A 16,959-nucleotide genomic window follows, 5' to 3' on the forward strand; every position below is an offset into this window, starting at 1 on the left:
GTGAGTTGTGTAGGTGATATCTTCACCAGTGTGGTCTTGCCATAAGTTTGTGGAGAGCAACCTGTAGTCTTGGCAACAGCCTTGGTTGTTTAGAGACTCTTTTTTTTCTTTGTTTGTTTGCTTGTGGTTTTTTTTTTACAATTTTTTATTTTAAAAAAAGATTTTTCCCCGAGGTATTTTATGTCATGTGTGGCTATTGTAAAGGGTGATGTATCTCTGATTTCCTTCTCAGCCTCTTTGTCAATTGTACATAGGAGGGCTACTGCTTTTTTTTGAGTTGATCTTGTATCCTGCTATGTTGCCGAAGGTGTTTATAAGCTGAATCAGTTTTTTGGTGGAATCTTTGGGGTCACTCAAGTATACTATCATGTCATCTGCAAATAGGGAAAGCTTGACTTCTTCCTTTCCAATTTGTATCCCCTTAATCTCCTTATATTGTCTTATTGCTCTGGCTAGAACTTCAAGTACTGTATTGAATAAGTATGGGGAGAGTGGACAGCCTTGCCTCGTTCCTGATTTTAGTGGAATTGCTTTGAGTTTCTCTCCATTTAATTTGATGTTGGCTGTTGGCTTGCTGTAAATTGCCTTTATTATGTTTAGGTATGTTCCCTGTATTCCTGATCGCTCCAAGACCTTTATCATGAAGGGGTGTGGGATTTTGTCAAATGCCTTTTCTGCATCTAGTGAGATGATCATGTGGTTTTTTTCTTTGAGTTTGTTTATATGGTGTATTACATTGACGGACTTTCATTTGTTAAACCACTCTTGCATCCCTGGGATGAAGCCTACTTGATCATGGTGGATAAATGTTTTGATGTGTTCTTGGAGTCTGTTTGCCAGTATTTTATTGACTATTTTTGCATCAATGTTCATGAGGGAGATTGGTCTGTAGTTCTCTTTCTTTGTTGTATCCTTGTTTGGTTTGGGAATCAAGGTAATTGTAGCCTCATAGAAGGAGTTTGGTAATGTTTCTTCTGTTTCTATTGTGTGGAACAACTTACAGAGTATTGGTATTAACTCTTCTTTGAAGATCTGGTAGAATTCTGCACTGAAACCATCTGGTCCTGGGCTTTTTTTTTGCTTGGGAGACTTTTAATGACTGTTTCTATTTCTTAGGGGTTATTGGACTACTTAAATAGTTTATCTGCTCTTGATTTAACTTATGTATGTGGTACTTATCCAGAAAATTATCCATTTCTTTTAGATTTTCCAATTTTTTTGGAGTAGAGGCTTTTGAAGTATGACCTGATGATTCTCTGGATTTCCTCAATGTCTGTTGTTATATCCCCCTTTTCATTTCTGATTTTGTTGATTTGGATGCTCTCTCTCTGTCTTTTGGTTAGTTTGGATAAAGGCTTTGTAGATGTAACCAACCTTCTTATTAAATAAGAAACACAGAACCAATGCAAAGAAGAAAGCCAAGAGGTCAGAGCTAAGAGCTAAAACCTTACCCTTCCTCCTGCAGTGGTCCTACCTTTCTGAACTAGCTACCCTTGTGTTAAAGTCTTTATATAGTGTTCCTATTCTGCCTTCTCATTGGTTGTAAACCCAACCACATGACCACCTCGTCACGGCCTGTCTGTATAGGCCTCCAGGTTTTCCTTGCTTGGTATTGAGATTAAAGGCATGTGTGTCCAATAATGGCTGTATTCCTGAACGCACAGAGACTTACCCAGCTCTGCATACCAAGTGCTGGGATTACAAGTGTACGCCACCACTGCCCTGCTTTCCTATGGCTTGCTAATAGCTCTGACCCCCGGGCAACTTTATTTATTAACATACAAATAACATTTTAATACAAATAAAATATCACCATATTTCCCCTTTTCTATTTTAATAAAAAGGAAAAAGAAAAAGCTTATAACTGACATAAGAAAAACTATATACAAAAGTACAATAACTATATACAATATATACAAGTAATAAATACCTAAACAATGTTAGTTCATTTGTATTTGACAAATTCAGAGAAAATAATTCCATTATCTATTCTATTGTATCTAATTCACTTTCTATCCTAATTAATCGTCAACTATAACTAACTAATCTTCAACTCCCTCAGAGACCCAAGAAGGAAATAGTATTAGCTAACAAAAAAAATAAAAACAGGAAGTATATGCAAGCAACTTCCAAAAAATCGTGAGTTGACAGAAACAGCCAGCTGCCTGGACAATCATCTGAGGTTTCTCCGCAGTGTTGGGGCATCATCTTCAGCCTATAGGCTTAGCGTATCTGACAGACTCATTTGTGAAGTAGAATGTACACAAGGTCAACAGTTCAACCTCACATTGGGTGAGAGCAGTCTATATACCAGAAATACCTGAATTCCACTAGTGTCATGTCATGATTCAGGATTTTAAATTGTGGAAATTGTTGATGTTTTTTTAATTCAGCTGTCCATTCTTTTTGGCTATGTGTGTATGTGGCTTCATTTCAGCATCCCGTTCTTCTCCACATCCCTCTATTAAATGCCATTCTTCTGTTGAGAGGTGTGAGCTTAATTACTCTTCAAGAATAACTGTTTCAGCCACCTCCCCATTGCACATCAGAAGCCATTGGCCCACTGCCTGTTCAGCTGCCTTCAAGAAAAGGGCACTGTACCTTTCCTGGATTGCGAAGGCCACTTCAGGGATGGTGCCATATTGTCCTGGCCTCAGAAGATGCCTTTTGATAAAGCCATAACCACACTTATTTTGACAAGAATCGGTAGTCCTTTGTTTCGTGTCCTGTCTGACCTGTTTGTCAGCAGTTGATTCGAGGATACTTTGTTGTCCAATGGCTAACTTTTGCTACAATGAAAGTTAACTCCAATTACAGTTTTTTCAATGCCCATATTTTCTCTGAAGTAGATTGGTACTGTCAGGAGCCGACATGTCTCATAGTCATAGCAAAAAAGAAAAATTTTCTAAGTTATTAAAACATTTTAAATGCCATATTCTGTAGATCTCTGAAGGGTTTGAAGATAACCTGTCTATCTAAAATATATCTACTCAATCTTGAAAACATACCTAATATAACTACAAGTTCTATTATAATGTCTAACTACTAACTTTCATTTCTTTATATCCTAATAGTTGGTAATAACAACATTCAAGGATCAGAAAATTGCATTACATTGTTAAATGAACGGTACAATTAGAAATATACATATAGCATTTTCTAACAGTATCAATTTCAATATATATAATTTGTACACAATATAAAACAATCCAATCCAATGTAAAGTATTTACATTTTTCTTTTCTTTTCTTTCTTTTTTTTTTAAATAAGAACCTTAAATCTAATCTCCTTTGCTTAGCCCTTTTCCTCACCCTTGACAACAACTTGTAACCAACCCCCCTAATCAATGAAAATTATCCCAGACTCAAAACCCATTAAAAGACCTAAAAGACCAAAAAAACCAACTGCCCCACACCACCTCTTTAGGAATGTGGGCGTCGTATTCTTGAAATTGCTTCCTTCTGGGTATGGGCGAAGTTATCTTTATCCTGAAAGAAAAATTTTAGGTTAATTGTCAAATTCTAGGAAAGGTAACTATATCCTTCGTTATCCAGTCTGTGTATAATGCCAAAGTTCAGGGTTTATCTCAAATCCTTATTCAAGTAGTCTTTGAGACTGGATCATCTCAGCTAGCTCTCTCAAAATTGCTCTGAGCACTTTGTAGTTCAAAGTTGATCTGTAGATGATGTTTGTCAGCTTAATGATGTTATTATTGTCCACGTGGAATTGTTGTTGTTGTGGGGCCCCATTTTCTTCCTGGAGACTTCAGTTGATGTTAGGCCTGACCGTGATTTCCTGCAAAAAACTGATAAGAAACTCAAACACAAAGACTATATATGCGGCTTTTTAGAATTAGTTAGTACTCTATATGACCATTTATATCTTAACAAAGTTTAAAATGTATATATATCTATATATATTAATCTTGTAGATTTTGATATAAATTTCATACTTTAAGAAAAGTTTAAAGAATCAGAATAGAATCAAAGAGTTGAGATTAGTAATAGAATAGTCCCTTAATTAATTTGGCTTTTCTCCTGTCCCATAGCAGAAGATGGCTCTTTTCTTCTGGCATGATACAGGGAGTTTGCATTTTCCTTTTAACAACATGCTTGAGTTTAAAGAAGGAGAGAGCCATTCTCCAACTCCAAAGTCAGCTTTAAATTTTAATTGAACTGGGACTATTAGAAGTTAAATAGTGTTAAATCTTTAAAGAAAAGCAGAAACAAACATTTAGAAAGACATAAAATTTTTTAGATAACATACCCATACGCCATTTCACTCTGTTTCTTAGGATAGACGATTTGTCCCTTTTCTTCAGTTGTCTCATTTGTCCAGTGTTCTTCAAATTCCTTAACCTTCATTCTCCTAAAAGGCAAAAACAAAAACCTTTCCCCAAGGTTTTTTGGGGATGTTCCTTTTTGGCAAGTTATTATCTAATTAAATGAAAAGGCATATGTTACTGGTGTAAGTTAGTTTAAATTGGATGTTCATGATAGTTGATGAACTATCACCTCCTCTAATTAAGTGGTCTCTCTTGTTCAAATCGAACCTTTATCAATTTTGATGGTACCGACAGCTTATAGTCTCCTGTAGAAATAAAAGCAAAACCTCGTCCCCAATGTAATACATATCCTGGTTTCCATTCTGAGGTCAGCACATCCTTAAAGTATATAGGTTGATTTAATTCTGTAGTTTTTTCTATTATCCAATGTCTCTCTGCAGCTGTTGTTCCTTTCTCACTGGCATTGAGAAAATTCAAAGTTAATAGAGCATTATGTAGTCTATTTCTGGGGTTTTTTGTTACTCCTTTTTGTTTATTTAGCATATCCTTTAGAGTTCTGTTTGATCTTTCTATAACTGCTTGACCTGTAGGATTATGTGGTATACCTGTAATATGGTTTGTATTATAATAAGCAAAAAACTGTTTCATTTTAACAGAGACATATGATGGAGCATTATCAGTTTTGATTTGTGCAGGTATACCCATAATGGCCATAACTTCTAGCAAATGAGTGATTACAGAATCAGCTTTTTCAGAACTCAAAGCAGTTGCCCATTGAAATCCTGAATAAGTATCAATAGTGTGGTGTACATATTTCAATTTTCCAAATTCTGCAAAGTGAAACACGTCCATCTGCCAGATTTCATTCCTCTGAGTACCCTTTGGGTTACATCCTGCTGGTAATGGCGTTTGATTGTAGAAGGAACAAGTAGGACATTTCTTTACTATTTCTTTGGCTTGTTGCCAGGTTATGGAAAAATCCTTTTTTAAACCTTTACTATTTACATGATTTTTTTATGAAATTCTGAGGCCTCCAGCACATTTCCTATCAATAATTTATCAATCTCATCATTGCCTTGTGCTAGAGGGCCTGGCAGACCAGTATGGGATCGGATGTGAGTTATATATAAAGGATGGCTCCTTTTTCTGATTGTATCTTGTAATTGAATAAATAATGAAGTTAATTCTGAAGCATCGTGGATAAATTCTGCAGTCTCAATATGTAATACTACTCTTTCAGCATACTGAGAGTCAGTTACTACATTGAGAGGTTCTGAAAAATCCATTAATACCAACAGAATAGCATACAATTCTGATTTTTGAACTGAATTATAAGGACTTTGAACTACTTTACTTAAATTTTCTGATTTGTAACCTGCCTTTCCTTGTTTGTTGGCATCTGTATAAAATGTACGAACTCCAGATATGAGTTTTTTCCTCACAATTCGAGGCAAGATCCAATCAGCTCTCTTTATAAGATCAATTCTATTGCTTTTGGGATATTTCTCCCAAAAAATTACTACAAGCTTTTTGCCAACCTTCATTTTCTATCTATAATTTTTCAATATCCTCCTTAGTTAAAGGTACAACAATTTCTGCTGGGTCTATTCCTGCTAATTGATGAAGTCTCAATTTTCCTTTCCAAATCAAGTCAGAGATTTTTTCCACATAAGTTTTTAATTTTGTATTTGGTTTATTTGGTAAAAATGTCCATTCTAATATAATATCTTCCCTTTGCATTAATATTCCTGTTGGAGAATGCCTAGAAGGTAAAATAACCAAAATGCAATCCAGCTTTGGATCAATACGATCTACATGCCCTTCATGTACTTTCTTTTCTACCAAGGCCAATTCTTTCTCAGCTTCAGATGATAATTCTCTTGGACTGTTCAAGTCCTTATCACCTTCTAAGGTTTTAAACAAATTATTCAGTTCATCATTTTTTACCCCAACAATAGTTCTTAGATGAGAAATGTCTCCAAATAATCTTTGAAAGTCATTAAGAGTCTGTAGTCTATCTCTCCTAATTTGCACCTTTTGAGGTCTAATTTTTTGAAGTTCTATTTTATATCCTAAATAATTAATAGAATCTCCCCTTTGTATCTTTTCAGGAGCAATTTGTAATCCCCAGCAAGGCAAAATTTTCTTTACTTCTTCAAACATTCTTTCTAAAGTATCTGCATTTGAGTCAGCTAATAAAATATCATCCATATAATGATACATTATAGATTTAGGAAATTTTTTACGTACCACTTCTCATGGCTGTTTTACAAAATATTGGCACAAAGTTGGGCTATTCAATATTCCCTGTGGGAGAACCCTCCATTGAAATCTTTTAACTGGTTGAGAATTATTATAAGTAGGCACTGTGAAAGCAAATCTTTCTCTGTCTTTTTCTTGTAACGGTATTGAAAAGAAACAGTCTTTTAAATCAATAACTATGAGAGGCCATCCTTTTGGTAACAGAGTAGGCAAAGGAATTCCAGATTGTAAAGAGCCCATTGGCTGAATTACTTTGTCAATTGCTCTAAGGTCTGTTACCATTCTCCATTTACCAGATTTCTTTTTAGTAACAAATACAGGAGAATTCCAAGGGCTGGTTGATTCTTCAATATGATGAGCATTTAACTGTTCTCCCACCAGCTCTTGTAAAGCCTGGAGTTTCTCTGTTGTTAAAGGCCATTGCTGAACCCATACAGGCTTGTCTGTTGACCATTTTAAAGATAGAGCTCTTGGTGTTTTTGGAAAATTATCAGTTGTTGTGCCCTGTTCTTGTATGACATGGATGGCTGGTGAATTATTATTAGAATAATATCTTTTAATATTTCTCTCAGAAACATCCCTGGGATAAATAAATGTGGGGGTTGCTCCCCCACAGTAACCCCAACTAAACATTGTGGGACACACATGGTGTTCTTGAAATTAGGAAGCAACTATTCAGAAGAAAATGGAGTCCCTCAGCTGTAGAAGGAAATGTGACAAAAGGACAATGGGAGTAAATATGTTAAAAGTATTTTATACATGTGCATATGAATGTGAAAGAATAAATTAGGAAAAAAGGCCAAAAGGATAGTTCTCCAAATAAAAGTGCTTGCTTTGCCACGGAAACTACCCAAGTTTAATCTTTGGGACCCATGTAGAAAGCTGGGTGTAGTGGAATGCATCTAATTATCTTATTATTCCTATGATGAGATGGGAGGTGGAGAGAAGAATTAACTTGATGCTTGCAGGCCAGTAAGCCTGAATTAGGCTACACAACTCTCAATACAAGGAAGACTCTGCCTCAAGGTGGAAGGATAAAACTGACTTCCCCAAAGTCATCATTTGACCTCATATGCATGCTCTTTGGCAAGTGTGCACTGCCATTCACACATACACACACACACACACACATACACACACACACACACACACACACACACACACAGAGTTCACATTGAGGCCACAAATGACATATGCATTGATGGTATTCCAACATAAAAATTCCACAGTGAGAAAGTCTGCAATGATGTTAATGATGTGCTAATAATAGTGTACTTTAGATGCTATAATTCTACTGAGAACTTTAATTTTAGAAAAATAGTAAGAATGAATTAATGAGATGTCTGTCTTGTTAAAGAATTAGCAAACTTAATCTTTAAATAACAGTGATTATACAGTCAACTGTTTCCTATGGATGTGAAGAAAGAATTTAAAGCTAAAAAAATTAAAGAAAATAATATCTTTGGGGCCCAGAGCAAATAAAAATGGTTAACTTGGAAGATCAAGTTCACTATCATGATAGGGCTCAAGGTCAAAATTTTAAAGCAGTGAGAAATTATTCTCACAAAGGAAAGATAGTTGACTCAACCTAAACAGATTGCTTATTAAATTATTCAGAGTCTATAACATAAGAAATGTACATTCGAACTAAGTAAAATTATTAAAGACACAATATAAATTTGTGAAAGCTCAGAATGTCATAAAAAACCACTGGAAGATTTGAAAAATAAATAACCAACGTGTAATGTGCAATAAAAAAGCCAAGATTTTAATAAACAATGGCTTAGACTATGGGCTAAATACATTAAATATAATCTAAAAGAGAATATGTAATGAAAAAACATCTTTGAGAAAATTGCTAACATATACACATACATAGAAATAGAGACTGAGACAGATACAGAAGGAGTGGATCTGAAAACTATGAAAGGAAATTTTGAAACATAGTGTAGAAGTTCAAATGAATACAAGTTCATTGGAGTTTCCTGAAAGCAAGAATAGAATTAATGGGAGAAATGCTGAGAATCTTTAAAACAAAACATGAGAAGAATGTATCAAGGAAGAACCAGAGATGACTCATGACCACCATGATATAGCATGACTATTGATATGAGTTAACTCTAGAACACACAATGTGTCCAGATTGGCAGTTTGGTTATCACTGTATAGTTCCTCTACCTCTTCCACCATTATGCAACAAGTATTCAGTTTGGGCAAAACTGACCCTGTGTTGTTGAAAGAAAATTCTATTAATCTAATGATATTACTGCTATAGTATGTGGCTCAGAATTTGAGCATGTGAACTAAAATGGCCAAGGTGGATAGTCTTTTGTTTATTACTTATTTTTTCTTTGTTTAATTTTTGAGGTGTGCATGTGTGTGTGTGTATGTGCAGGCTCATGGATATATGTACCCAATCTCACAGAGGCCAAAGAGATGACACTAGGTATCCTGTTCCATAATTCTCTGTAGTATTCCTCCAAAGCTAAGTCTGTTACTGAACCTAGAACTAGAATACAGGCTAACAACCAGTGGTTACAGCCATGTATTTTACCACATTTAGCTTTTGTTTTGTTTTGTGGGTTCTAGGGTCTTGAACTTAATGCTTTTACAGCAAGCATTCTTCCCCCCCCCCTTTTTTTTTTACTGAAAACAGATTTTTCTCCTTAACATAATATACCCTGATTATGGTTTCCCCTCCTTTTACTTCTCCCAATTCCTTTTCACATCCCCTCCCATCCAGATTCACTCACCTTTTGTCTCTCATTAGAAAAAAATAGGTTCCTAAGGGGGTAATAACAAAATATAACAAAATAAAAGATACAAAACAAAACTATCATATTAGAGTTGGGCAAGACAAACCAACAAAAGGAAAAGAGCCCAAGAGAAGGCACAATAATCAGAGACTCACTCATTCACTCAATCAGGAGCCCCATAAAAGGGCTTAACTGCAAGCCATAACATGACATAGAAGACCTGGTGCAGACCTATGCAGGCCCTGTGCATGCTGCTTCAGTCTCTGTGAGTTCTTATGAGCTTTGATCATGTTGATTTAGAGCTCCTTGTTTTCTTGATGTCCTCCATCCCTTCTACTTCTACACTCTTTCTGCTTCCTCTTCTGAAGGATTCCTGAGCCTTGAGGGGAGGGACTTGATGGCGACATCACATTTATGGATGATTGTTCCAGGTTTCACAATTTCAGCACGTATGCTTGTGAGTCTCTGTATTTTTTCCTACCTGCTGCAAGCTTCTATGGTGATGGATGAGCAAACCACTGATCTGTGAGTGTAGCAGAATGTCATTAAAAGTGATTTTATTTTGTTGTTAACTTTTTTTTTTTTTTAAGAATAGTAGTATTTGGTTTTCGCCTAGGTCCCTGGTTTCTCTAGACTCTGGTTTTTAGTCACCCAAACAGTACCAGGTATGCGTTTTAGCTTGTGGAGTGTGCCCTAAGACAAATGAGATATTGGTTGGATATTGCCACAGGCTTTTACCACCATTGTCCTGGTATACCTTGCAAGCAGGACACCAGTGTAGATCAAAGGGTTTGTGGATGCCATGGTGTTTATGGTTCTCTTTTAGTAGAGTGCAGAGTACCTTCCTATACCAACAACACTAGAATTAAGGGTCGGAGGATCTTTGCAGGCACCAGCACAACTTCTCCATGTTCGGTGAGTTGCATTGGTTTTGTTTTCAGCAATTGGGCCTATTATAGCAAGCATTCTTAACCACCATTTTACGGCAAGCTTGACACAAAAAGGATTTTTTTTTATTATAGGTACAAGATATTTGTTAGCAGGACTCGGGAACCTCCCCCAAACTAAAACTTTGTGGGAGATGTGTTTCCTCTACTGTTTAATCACTATGCTACACTGCTTTAGTCATTATTTATGGTTAAAAGCATTATGAACTGTATACAACTGAACCATGTTAGAGAAGGAACCAAAAGTATTCTGTAGTTCCACTCAGGAGGAAATAATGGGGGAAACAAAAGCTGAAACTGACAATGATTAAGCTCCAAATTACTGAAACATCCGTACTATGAAATATAACTAAAACCTTTCATAGTCCTTTCTTCCACAGAACTACATAAATTAAATCTAATATTACAGTTGTATCCTGAATCTCTTTACAGAAATGTGACCAGACCTAAGTTCAGTTCATCCAAGTTCAGCTGTATCAAACTAATAATACAAAGTTTTACATGTGCTTATTTGTATCTGTTGTAAATGCCTCTTGTGATTTTCTTTATGAACAAAAAATCTAAAACATGGTTTTAGTATCCACTTAATGTTCAGTTATATGGGCATGGTATAGTGTTTATGTAATTTTTGTACTCTATTAGCCTCCAAAGTAATGGTTTCTTGGAAAAGATACTTTGATTTCAGGAAGAGAACCATGAATAAATCATTTTACAGAAGAAGCATGGTGTTGTCTATTTTTTTTTTTTTTTGCTATAACCAAATGCTAGAGAGTTAGTAATTTCTGAAAACAAAAAATTTATTTCTCATAGCCTTGAGGATGGTCAGTCTAGGAACAAGCTACACAAACTCTGGAAAGCCTACTTCTACGATTATACTTACATGGAAAATCTAAGTGCCTGTCTTAGGGTTTGGTTTCTAGGGCTGCGACAAAATCAAAAATCAAGTTGGGGAGGAAAAGGTTTCTTTGACTTACACTTCAGCATTGCTGTTCACCACAGAAGGAAGTCAGGATAAAAACTAAAACAGGCCAGGAGCCTGAAGGCAAGAGATGATGCAGAGGCCACGAAGGGGTGCTGTTTACTAGCCTGTTTCCCCTGGTTTGCTCAGCCAGCTTTTTTTTTTTTTTTTTTTTTTTGGTTTTTCAAGACAGTGTTTCTCTGTGTAGCTTTGTGCCTTTCCTGGAACTCACTTTGTAGACCAGGCTGGCCTCGAACTCATAGAGATCTGCTTGTCTCTGCCTCCCGAGTGCTGGGATTAAAGGCATGTGCCACCACCACCCGGCTAGCCTGCTTTCTTATAGAACTCAGGACCAGCAGCCCAGGGATGGCACCACCTACCAGAAGCTGGACCCTCCCCCATTGATCACTAATTGAGTAAATGCCTTACAGCTGGATTTCATGGAAGCCTTTCCTCAACTGTGGCTCCTTCTTCAGTGGTAACTCTAGCTTGTGTCAAATTGACACACAAAACTAGCCAGTACAGTACCCTTTGGGATATGTTATCACATGGAGGTTTCTATTACATGTTATTAAATGCAAACCTCAAGTTCTTGCCTTCGTGATATCTACACCATGATTCCTGGGATCTACAATAATGTTTTTCTCTCTTATATTGCTTTTGCTTTATAACAGCAAAAGGAAAAGTAACTAAGATATTCCATACACTATAAAGAAAACAATTTTTATAGTTCACAAAACACATGAAAATCAATTTACACAATTAAAATCAACAAACAATGCCTGATGTGGAAATAACTATTTCAAATTTAGTACATAGTTTTGATGTAAACTTAATCTATAAAAATCAAATTATTTAAAGGGACAGTAGAGGCTTTTGTATTTAACTTTTTTTACTTAGCATAACAAGCATGTATAATTTCTGATCCTAAATATTTCAATCTGGATGAAAGCAGACATCAGATTTAGCCTGTTGCTTCACAGGTTTCTCTAAATGTCACAGGATCAAGCTGTTCAAGTCATTTCTGTGAAGGTTCCCTGCTTGATATACTGAGTATTATAGTTGAGGTCTCTTTAACAATAAAATGACTATTTCTCTTTTCAGGCCTTTCAGTTTTACCAATTTGTATTTTGACACAATTGTTAGGTACACACACATGAGAGACTGTAGTACACTTTTAAGAGAATTGACAAGTTATCATTCCTTAGGGAACCCTGGAAGTCTTCTGTCTTTAGTGTTTAATATTAACTTGAGTCTTCATATTTATATTTGATGGTTTTCAGAGAACATATGGGTAGTATTATGGACTGATTGTACGTTGCCCAAATTCATGTTGAATCGATCACCCACAGTGCAATGACATTAGAATACTACCACTTTGAGAGATAATTAGATGAAGTCAAGGGAGAACCATGCACACATAATGGGACCAATATAACCATATGAGGAGTAAGAGAAGAGAATTTTCTCCCTGATATCTCTAGTCACAGCAGGGAGATGGCTGTAAGTCAAGAAGGAGTCCTCACCAAGAAGTGAATTGCAGTGAATTTGATCTTAGACCTCCAGCTTCCTGACCTACAAAAAAATGTATGTCTGTTGTTTCAGTTACCTAGTTTGTGGTATTTTGTTGTTGTAACTGAAGGAGACTAACAAAGTTGAATTTTAGTTAACCAGTATGAACGTATCTCTTCTAAACCTTCACTTAAACATTGACTTCATCTTTCATACTGTCTATTTTTTAAGTGTTGTCACAAGGGTATGTGCACACACACATGCATATATATATATATATATATATATATATATATATATATATATATATATATATATTCCTAAGTACAACATTCTCAGTCTATATGAAGTGACTTGTATGTATGCTTTTGGTGTTGGAAAACCAGCTGGTGTACTTCACACTAGGGAAGACTATTTCATCTGCTTGTGACTTTCTCCATCCACTTCGGATTGTCTGTTCCATCATGGTTGTTCAGCTTATGTTTAGGTAGTCATGTTGGGGAGACTTTATGGGTGGTGTACCTTCTTAAATTACTAGAAGACCCAGTCTCACAGCTAATTCACTGATCCTCTGGACCTTACAATCGTTCTATCCATCTTCTCCAATGTTCCTTGAGCCTTATGTGCTGGAATGTTTTGTAAATGTATCTGTTAGGACTATGCTCCATAACTCTGTGTTTTGATTTGTTCCTGATTTTCTATAATGGTCTTTGTCTTCTAAAAAGTTTACTGAGAAGTTTCCTTGAAGGGGAGTAAGAAATATAATTATCAATAGGTATAAGGACAAATATTCAAAATGAAGTTAAGGCTTATGCTAGATTAGTGAAGTAATAGTTGGTGGATTTCTTCCAAAACCCATGACTCCACTAGCCCTGAGTCATTGGCTAGGTTTTCAGTAGCAGGCATAGTTTCTATCTCTTCGAGCGGTTTTAAGGCCAATTAGAGAGCTTAAGTTACCAGCACTTATGGGTGCCATGACTGCACTCTTCTGGTTATTGTGCCTGCTGTTACTTGATATGGTTCATAGGCTTCACAGCTGTATAGAATTGGTGGTTGCTTCCTTCTTATGGAAGCTTGCATGGAGTCTTCCAGTCAGTTTAGTCGGGGATCAGTTTGGAATGTTTGTTGCTGTGACTTCTGTTCTACCACGTGTCTCAAAAAAATCCTTGATTGTCGATTTAATAGCTGTTTTCTTCTACATCAAGAATGACAACTTTAAAGCTTTTACACGTCATCATCAAACTGAAATTCCCAGTATTTTAACAATTTTGTTTCTGTATTTATACCATCCCCTCACTTATTAAATCTGGCTTTCAAAAGTAATACTTGAAAAACGAAACTGGTGAGTAAAGAGATATGCATCAATTACTTGAAAATACCCACACATGCACAAGTTTTTTATTCAACAATACAGAAATAAAAATTCATGTGCTCTTAAACATTTCAAAATTACAGCAGATTATCTTTTCCAAATTTATTTTTCACCTTCTCACTTAGGAGAGACACTTCTGTAAGAAGGACAAGGTAACTCTATGACAGGGACCATTCATTTCAGGATAAACTTGAGACGGCCTTCCATCAACAGAAGATGTGAGGCAGAGCAAGAGCGAACTGATAGCTTGGAACTGGTATGGGGTTCGAGAGCAGCTTAATCAGAGGACTGTGAGTTTTCTGGAAGTAGTGGAATTGCCTTAATATTTTTGGTTTGTTTTGCTCTTGTGGCTGAGAGCTGCAGATTACGGGAAGGTTGTGGGCAGATTTAGGTCCTTTGTTTCTTGGGTGTGGGAAGAGGAATGGAAAAGGTGGTGGCTGGAGTGATTTTTGCAGGTATCAAGAAGCTTAATCAGTGGGGGTGGAAAACAGGATTGACACCAGTAAAGATATGATATGAGCTAGTACAGGCTTGCACATAGGTAACTCTGAGAATCTAGAAGTCAACTGTGCCATTTCCCCCCCTGGGGAGTTAGTTGTTAAATTTATTCTGGAGCCAGGCCATAAACAAAAGAAAACTGAGCTTGTCTGGCTGAACTCCACTCCTGAAATCCAGTTTGAAGAGGTTTAACAAAAGGCTTCCCATGTAGGAAGTTGAAGGTATTTCAAAATTTGGGAGGCTGTTATGGAGAAGATAGCCTGGAGTGTTCTGAGAATAATCCTCGGGATAAAACTGGTAGTGAAGAAACTGGAAGTATATAGACCCATGATAGGCAGACTGATGGGGAGAGGAACCATAAACAGAAAAGGAAGATGGCAAACTTACAGCTTCATCTTCACACTCCTGGCCTAAGACTTCAAAGGCTGCTGTTAGGCATGGCCACAGTTCCCTGCAGAAAACTGAAACATTTTAAATGTCATATGCAGCAGATCTTGAAGAGGTTAAAGGACCATTTTTTTATTATGTACATCTAGAGTACAAAAACTTAATTCCTTGTTACCAGATAGGGACTCAAACCTGAAATAATGTACAGGAAGCTAAATGAAGTCTTTTTCTAGAATTAGTACTTTATATGACCATTAATATGACAAAAGGTTAAAAAATATATATATATATATTATTTTTATAAATTTTGAGATGATATTTACACCTTAAAAGGTGTTAAAGAGTCAAAATAAAACAGAAGGATTATGAGATTACTGGCAATAGAATAGCCCCTTAATTTTCGTTTTTCCTAAACACATAAATACAACCTGCTAAGCCCATATAATGTTATATTCTTGTCCAAGTCATGTTCAGGCATTCATAATGATGAAACTTCATGCACATACAACTTCCGTCATTTCTAAGAGACAAAATCTCACAGCAAATTCCCTGATCCTCTGACTCTTATAATCCTTCCACTTGCTCTCCCACAATGTTCCCTGTGCCTTAGGCACAGGAGTTGTTTTAAAGATGTATCCATTGAGACTGAGTCCCACAACTCTGCATTTTGATTGGTTGTGGTTTTCTGTAGTTGGCTCCATTTGTAGCTAAGAAAAGATTCCTTGATGAGGAGTGATGGTCACACTTATCTGTAGGTATAAGGACAACATATAGGAATGATGCTACTTTAAGAAATTGGCACTTGGAGTTGGCTAGGTTCTAGAACCAAGTATAATTTTCTCATGTTTAGAAGGTCTTAAGTCCAATCAGAGAGTTTTTGGATACCACTAGGGTATGTGTGCCACTTATTGACTATTATGACTATGGTACCATTTCAGTTGTTGTGGTGGTTCATAGATATAATAGGTGAGGAGGCCTGTTGGTTGCTTCCCTCCCTTGGAGCTTGCATATTCTCTTCTGTAACCATGACATCTAGTCGTCAGGGAGGAAGCCTTCAGGTCACAGCCTGCTTGAAGCTTTTTGGCATTGTGTCCAAAGTCTGTGGTTTCTTTAGCAATAGGAACTTACTTTCTACCACCATGAAAAAACCAAGGGCAATAGCATTTTCCTATAATGTTTAGGGAGTCTCACAGACAACTCTGACCAAGAGTTGATAAATATTTAAAATGCAGATAGAAATTATACTAGCTTAGTGAAGTGGTAGTAAGTTTTCTTCTAGCATGCATGCTTACCAGCCATAAATAGTTGACCATTATATATTCATATTGAAGAAGTGTAAATGTCCCTATACCGACACATTCAGGGGAGCAGCCACAGAATAACCTGGAATCTTGCACTAAAACAAATACAACCAATCATTAGGAAGATTCAGTATCATTCTTCTGAATTGTGCCTACAAATGTGACATTCTCTGAGTTTTGCCATCTTTATTTACCTAACATGAGAAAAGACAGAATGACCAAGTCCTGCAATTTGGAATACTTCTTAGAAAGCTCCAACAATGTGCATGTGATAAGCAAGCACTCCATGGATACGTGAGGAATTCATTTGAAGCCTTTTGATGTCAAATTATGAACATTTTTGAGGATCCATACAAAAAGACGCTTACGAAACAAAAATCCTAGATTCTTCTCCTGACAGAGACTGCTACTCTATCTCATATTACCTAATTGTATCTCACCGTTTGAAAAGAAAACACAGGTAGGCTACAGGATCCAAGTAGGCAACACAAAAATACCAGGAGCAAGGCCAACTGAAGCCCATTTCTTGTTTTTTTGTTTTTTTTGTTTTTTTTTTTTTTGGTTTTTCGAGACAGGGTTTCTCTGTGTAGCTTTGCGCCTCTCCTGGAACTCACTTGGTAGCCCAGGCTGGCCTCTAACTCACAGAGATCTGCCTGGCTCTGCCTCCCCAGTGCTGGGATT

General features: G+C 36.4%; 1 long non-coding RNA gene across 1 annotated transcript; it reads right to left on the reverse strand.

Annotated features, from left to right (window-relative positions):
* Positions 1 to 1,404: 1,404 nt before the first annotated feature.
* Positions 1,405 to 5,295, reverse strand: LOC131901875 (uncharacterized). The gene is made up of 2 exons (XR_009376923.1): positions 4,267 to 5,295; positions 1,405 to 3,805 (listed from the first exon to the last, which is right to left on the reverse strand). It is a non-coding gene; the product is annotated as an uncharacterized LOC131901875 (long non-coding RNA).
* Between the last annotated feature and the right edge of the window lie 11,664 nt (positions 5,296 to 16,959).

This window comes from Peromyscus eremicus, unplaced genomic scaffold, assembly GCF_949786415.1.
Source record: "Peromyscus eremicus unplaced genomic scaffold, PerEre_H2_v1 PerEre#2#unplaced_582, whole genome shotgun sequence".
NCBI classification, from domain to species: domain Eukaryota; kingdom Metazoa; phylum Chordata; class Mammalia; order Rodentia; family Cricetidae; genus Peromyscus; species Peromyscus eremicus.